We start from the raw sequence: 6,608 nt of genomic DNA, 5'->3' as shown, positions 1-6,608 counted from the left end.
AGAATCGCACTCTAATGATAGGTAATGGTAATCAAACACTCAACACGTTTCCAGACACTATGTTATAGGGAGCTTGATACCTTACTAGATGACGATATCCTAACCTGAGACCTCTACAATACCAAGAAACCACTATCACCTAGAAGCAACACTGTACTGTGGCATTGATTAGGACCAATTTCCACGATTACCAACTGCTTATTGAAACTTATCAGGTCCAAGTGTATTGTATAGGCAATTTAAGTGTCACCTAATCACCTATAAAGAACTCCATGGGATTGAGACTTACTAGGTTTACATAGATTCCTACTACAAGTGATATGGTGAATTTGTGACAGTGCGCATATGTAAACAACAAACAGATAAAACTTTGAGCATAAATTAAGATAACAATGGATTATTTATTGTTTGATTAGGTGTTGTATTTCCTACGCATATTATGGACAATAGGTACATTAGGAATAATATATGCCAGAATCTATTTTAGAAGATGATGAGTCCAGTAGGTACTGGATTCTTACGAGTTGGTAAGTCCAATATTTAAATCAACAGGCAATTAGGCACCGTACTTAAACTGGTTTAATATTAAACCGGTGAGCTAAAACTTTGTTTTCATCAGAATGTTGTCCAAATTTAATGATCCTTCACATTTCACGTTGCCCAAACCTTATCACAAAATCCTTGATCACCAGAATTTGCAAGCGTTACAACCAGTTCTACCTCTTCTTACCCTGTACAAGTGTACACATAGGTTTTATCTTGTCTTCAAGTACAGCATGGAGTGTAGCCAATCACTTGGTTCTTTATGTGCCAGCAGTGTGGCACAGTATAAACTGGTTCCCAGGAGATCTCGGTGTTTGGATCTCGGCTGGTGTGTTCAAGCTACCATCCATTCCATTCCATTGTAGTTGTGTGTTAGTGCAAAGGGTAGTGGACGTGTAGCAACTCTTTCGAGTCGTGTTGTGTAGTTTTGTTTTGACCGATATCTTTGTGTATTGTTGAAAATAAAAATTATTTATAGGTAATTAAAAAAGAATTTAAACAAAAAATTAAAATATTTTTACTTTCTTCTATTTGTATTTTTTTTAGTTTCAAATACAAATATGTACAAGTGTCTTCGTTATTGTTGTGGTAGGACACCTATCTGGATGACCTATTTTTTTTTTAAGTACGGTGCCTAATTGCCTGTTGATTTAAATATTGGACTTACCAACTCGTAAAAATCCAGTACCTACTGGACTCATCATCTTCTAAAATAGATTCTGGCATATATTATTCCTAATGTATTGTCCATAATATGCGTAGGAAATACAACACCTAATCAAACAATAAATAATCCATTGTTATCTTAATTTATGCTCAAAGTTCTATCTGTTTGTTGTTGTTTACATTATGCGCACTGTCACTTCACCATATCACTTGTAGTAGGAATCTATGTAAACCTAGTAAGTCTCAATCCCATGGAGTTCTTTATAGGTGATTAGGTGACACTTAAATTGCCTATACAATACACTTCGACCTGATAAGTTTCAATAAGCAGTTGGCAATCGTGGAAATTGGTCCTAATCAATGCCACAGTACAGTGTTGCTTCTAGGTGATAGTGGTTTCTTGGTATTGTAGAGGTCTCAGGTTAGGATATCGTCATCTAGTAAGGTATCAAGCTCCCTATAACATAGTATCTGGAAACGTGTTGAGTGTTGGATTACCATTACCTATCATTAAAGTGCGATTCTACCTTGGAAGGTCATTCCGGGAAAGGTGTCATAAACTCGATAACGTACGAGTGCCCGAACTAATTTTGAAACTTTAACGTGACGTTATAAAGTGAACGTAACTCTTATAAATGTATAGTAGGTAGATAACTCTAAAAAATGTAGACCAAGCCCGTCGTCAATTAAAAAAATACTAAATTAAACCTAAAACGACGAATTTCATAGTGCTTAAAATAGTCAGCAATAAGTCAACACTAGAGAAAGAATCAAAGAATACATAACTGATAGAAGGAATTTTGCTGCTTAGCATAAACAAACAAGGACTGATATAGGTAAATATCCTAAATGTATCTATGAATCATGTCATCAATAAAAGAATTAACGACAGGTACGTAACTTTGAATGAGACAAGTATCTAAATACCTAAGTAGAAGCTTAGTACAAAATATATTGTACGGCCAAGTTGGGTAAGTTAAGATCTACCTTTCCATTGGCTTTATGTATTGATGTAAGGCCGACAAAGCTTAGCTTGAAACCAATCAATGTAAAAAAACGAAAGTTTTGCATAACGATAAGGTTTGGGCAACGTGAAATGTGAAGGATCATTAAATTTGGACAACATTCTGATGAAAACAAAGTTTTAGCTCACCGGTTTAATATTAAACCAGCCAATAAAAAGGACCGTTTCGAATGGGACTTGCAAAACTACTTTGGAATAGCTCTTGAAATTTTGAACCCAAATTAGTAAATCAATAGCACAGGTAGGTACCGTATTGATGATAGTTATAATAAATTCATGTTTTCGAACCAGTACTCAAACATAGGACAAAATAATCTAACTACCCTAGACCCTAGAGACTATAGAAACATGAAACTGTATACTGTATACGAAGCAGTAACAGGTTTACAGGTTTTAAAGCCGGATGATCTCATAAAGTTTTGTATGGCAACGTGATGTCTGATGACAACATCCAAGTTAGGCAAACATAACATCTACATGTCTAGTAATAATAAAATAAACCGGATACATTGACATAAAATGAAAAGTAAAAGTGACGCATGGATCTCTGCTTGCTTTCTAAAACGACGAATTTCATAGTGCTTAAAATAGTCAGCAATAAGTCAACACTAGAGAAAGAATCAAAGAATACATAACTGATAGAAGGAATTTTGCTGCTTAGCATAAACAAACAAGGACTGATATAGGTAAATATCCTAAATGTATCTATGAATCATGTCATCAATAAAAGAATTGTTTGAAGAAACATTTCTAAAATATTCACTAGATTTTGTAATACGAGGTATGATTCGTGAATCACGTAATAAAACCAAAAGTTCATTCATTCCAGAATCCAGGCTATTTAAAGACACATATTTCTAGAACAATCAATTCATACACTTCATTCTAAGTGTAGGTAATTCACATTATTATGTCTTTCAACTTCTCATTCATACCTGAATTTATTGCAAGATTTCGCACAGTAAACGTTTGTTCTCACACGATAAAACTTTATTATAAGGTACATATTATAATGTCTTCATCATATTGTTCTCTTACCAAAAGAGGAGGAAAAAATCTTCTAAATAACAACAAAGGTTTATCCTTACTTTGTTTTGATGAGAAACTTATTCAGATTTGATTTTGAAACAATATGGTCGCGTTCTATTTCTCTTTGTATGCGGGCAAGGAAGAAGGATCAAAAGGATTTAATTTCCTGGGAATAAAGAACCTTAAATAACTGTTTCCTGGTCATTTATGATGCATGTCGACTGAAATACTAAAACCTTCCGGTGCCATACTATAGGCAGTATAGGCCGATGGGCCATCAGAGAGTTTGACCTGTGTCCATTTTCCTCTCTGGTAAATAATTAGCTTCGACGATTCAAAAGTTACCTCAATGAAAGAAAGCCAGTCAAATGTTACATTCAGATGAAACGTTGTTGCGAGAGGTTGGGAATATTTACAGACTATGTAAGCACATATATCTCCCTAAGGTATGTACATAATGGGACTTGGTAGACCTGTGCATGAGCCCTACAAGGCCCTACACTTGAATTTAGACCACGCTACGCCACTGTAGGTACCTATTTTAATATGTAGTTGTAGTCTATTCTTGTTGACTTTGTACAATGTGTGTACATTCACATTGATCTTTTCCAAGAGTGTTACTTTTAATACTGGGTTTAGAGCAGCTTAGTCAAATAAGACACTTTGGTCTTCTCAAGTTTGCCTAGGTAGGTATACCCTTATTGACTATTTAAGTCTACCATGACGTGCTTTCTACTATTTAGAATGTGGTTAGGTTTAGGTAAAAACGTATGGTTCTAAATGTTATGATGCGGTGTGGTTGATAAATTAAAGGTGTTGGGTCTGGATTTCTACACTTTCAAATAGCGAGTGTATGTACCTATCTACGTATATTTCTTCTAATGTATTCACCTAGGTACTTCTTTTCTATGATAAATTAGGTGAAATCAAAATTTCTGCCCTTTTAAATCTACCATGACGTGCTTTCTACTATTTAGAATGTGGTTAGGTTTAGGTAAAAACGTATGGTTCTAAATGTTATGATGCGGTGTGGTCGTGTGGTTGATAAATTAAAGGTGTTGGGTCTCGCTTTGTACACTTTCAAATAGCGAGTGTATGTATTCACCTAGGTACTTCTTTTCTATGATAAATTAGGTGAAATCAAAATGTCTGCCCTTTTAAAACTAATAATAAAACTAACCAAAATGTACATTAGCGGACATGTATCAAACTCAAATGAATATAATCAATTTAAATTTACTCACACGAAGGGAATAGGTAAGAGAAATAAGACACAATCAATAAATATCAAAATGAAAGCTCTCAATTAATAGCATACCACTCCGGCAAAATCAAATAATAAATTAAATATCTACCTATAGGTATATTAAAAAAATAATGAAAATTACTAACAAAAGATCTAAAATTAAAATTTATTAGAAACGACTTTCATTGACACAAAAAATATTCCAAATATCGCGGTGAAAGCACCAAAATTAATTTACACAAATCCAATCCTCAGCGAACAAAACGGTCTCGCGTTCCATCGAAAACGAAAACACGTTTAAATCGTGCCATTCACCCATAGGACAAAAACTGCACTAATGAGACACATTATTCAAGTTATTGATAAAAAGAATTATTTTTATTCTAATTGCGTTCAGGAAGTTATTCCAACGCGGAGTGATAAAAGAGACTGAAACTGACCAAGGGAATATAGCCAAGCTAAAACGTGAGCTTGTGGAATCTAGGCCAATGCTCTACCAGAGCTTACAATGAATGAAGAGTGCAAGGATAGAAAGATATATTCGAATGAGGATAGAAGATGCCTTTAGGACAGTTATACTCAACCTGCGGCATGTCAAGCTTTATTTTTTGAGCTTTAACATTACGGATACTAAAGTCGTTCGTGCCCGTCAAGTTTTACTGTCTATGAACCTGTGAACCGCTGAGCTTTTTTGTGGGGCCCTTGACAGCCCTTTTGGAGAATATCATGGGACTGGTATTAAATGTCAGTAAAATATGAACACTCTCAGCACCAATCCAATTATAGACCTGTGTCCAAATTATTTAGCTCTCATTCAAGACAGACCTTTACTGATGTATTTTTTGAACGGCGCGGTGGCCCACGTGAAGTTTGGAACACTCCAATGTGGCCGGGGCGGCAAAAAAGGTTGAATACATCTATGGTTGCTCTAGAATAAATTTCAGCTTCAGAATGAAAGGTATAGGTAAGTTTTATTGTGTCTAGAGGCTATCGGAAGCAACAGACAAGTGGAATATTGATCAGTTGAGTGGACAAATGGATTTAATCAATAATTCAAGACTAGGATTAGGGGAGTTGATGGGTAAAGGGTAAATAATAAAATGTTCACAATGAAACATACTCGTATGTACGTATATAAACTTGAGGTAGGTCAGAATAAATAAGGACACTGTAAGCTCTAATGGGGCTTCAATCAGGTGTACGCGGTTAGGTGCTCGGTGTATCATTCAGACCCAGAGGTACCTAGATTGTACATCAAAAGTAGATGCCTATATCTAATAAATAAATAAAGAAATATTCAAATTCTTACCTCTCAAAGGTCGTTTGTTATGAGAACTGTGTGTAAGATAGTTTGGTAATAAAATCAATGAGACTGTATCTGCTTACACTGTGCACATGGTGCTCCATGTATCCATGTAATAAGGAACTGGATGATTGTGTTACGTACAGGTTTATATGTGTGGTTTGTTATGAGAACTGTGTGTAAGATAGTTTGGTAATAAAATCAATGAGACTGTATCTGCTTACACTGTGCACATGGTGCTCCATGTAATAAGGAACTGGATGATTGTGTTACGTACAGGTTTATGTGTGTGGTACAAGTGACCTAACCTCACGAAGAGTTCGAGCAACTTGTACCTAAACCTACACAACCATCACCAACTTGCAAAATGAATTAGAACAAATTTATTTATACCTTAGTTTTGTTTGATTTTGAAAATCGCAGAAGACAGTCTCGTGTTCTCAAAGTTTGAAGAAACATTTCTAAAATATTCACTAGATTTTGTAATACGAGGTATGATTCGTGAATCACGTAATAAAACCAAAAGTTCATTCCAGAATCCGGGCTATTCAAAGACCCAAATTTCTAGGACAATCAATTCATACACTTCATTCAGTTTACAAGTGTAGGTAATTCACATTATAATGTCTTTCAACATTCAACTTCTCATTCATACCTGAATTTATTGCAAGATTTCGCACAGTAAACGTTTGTTCTCACACGATAAAACTTTATTATAAGGTACTTTATTATAATGTCTTCATCATATATTGTTCTCTTACCAAAAGAGGAGGAAAAAAATCTGCTAAATAACAACA

Source organism: Diaphorina citri, unplaced genomic scaffold, assembly GCF_000475195.1.
Source record: "Diaphorina citri unplaced genomic scaffold, Diaci psyllid genome assembly version 1.1 scaffold5, whole genome shotgun sequence".
Taxonomy (NCBI): domain Eukaryota; kingdom Metazoa; phylum Arthropoda; class Insecta; order Hemiptera; family Psyllidae; genus Diaphorina; species Diaphorina citri.
This window is presented reverse-complemented; position numbering follows the sequence as displayed.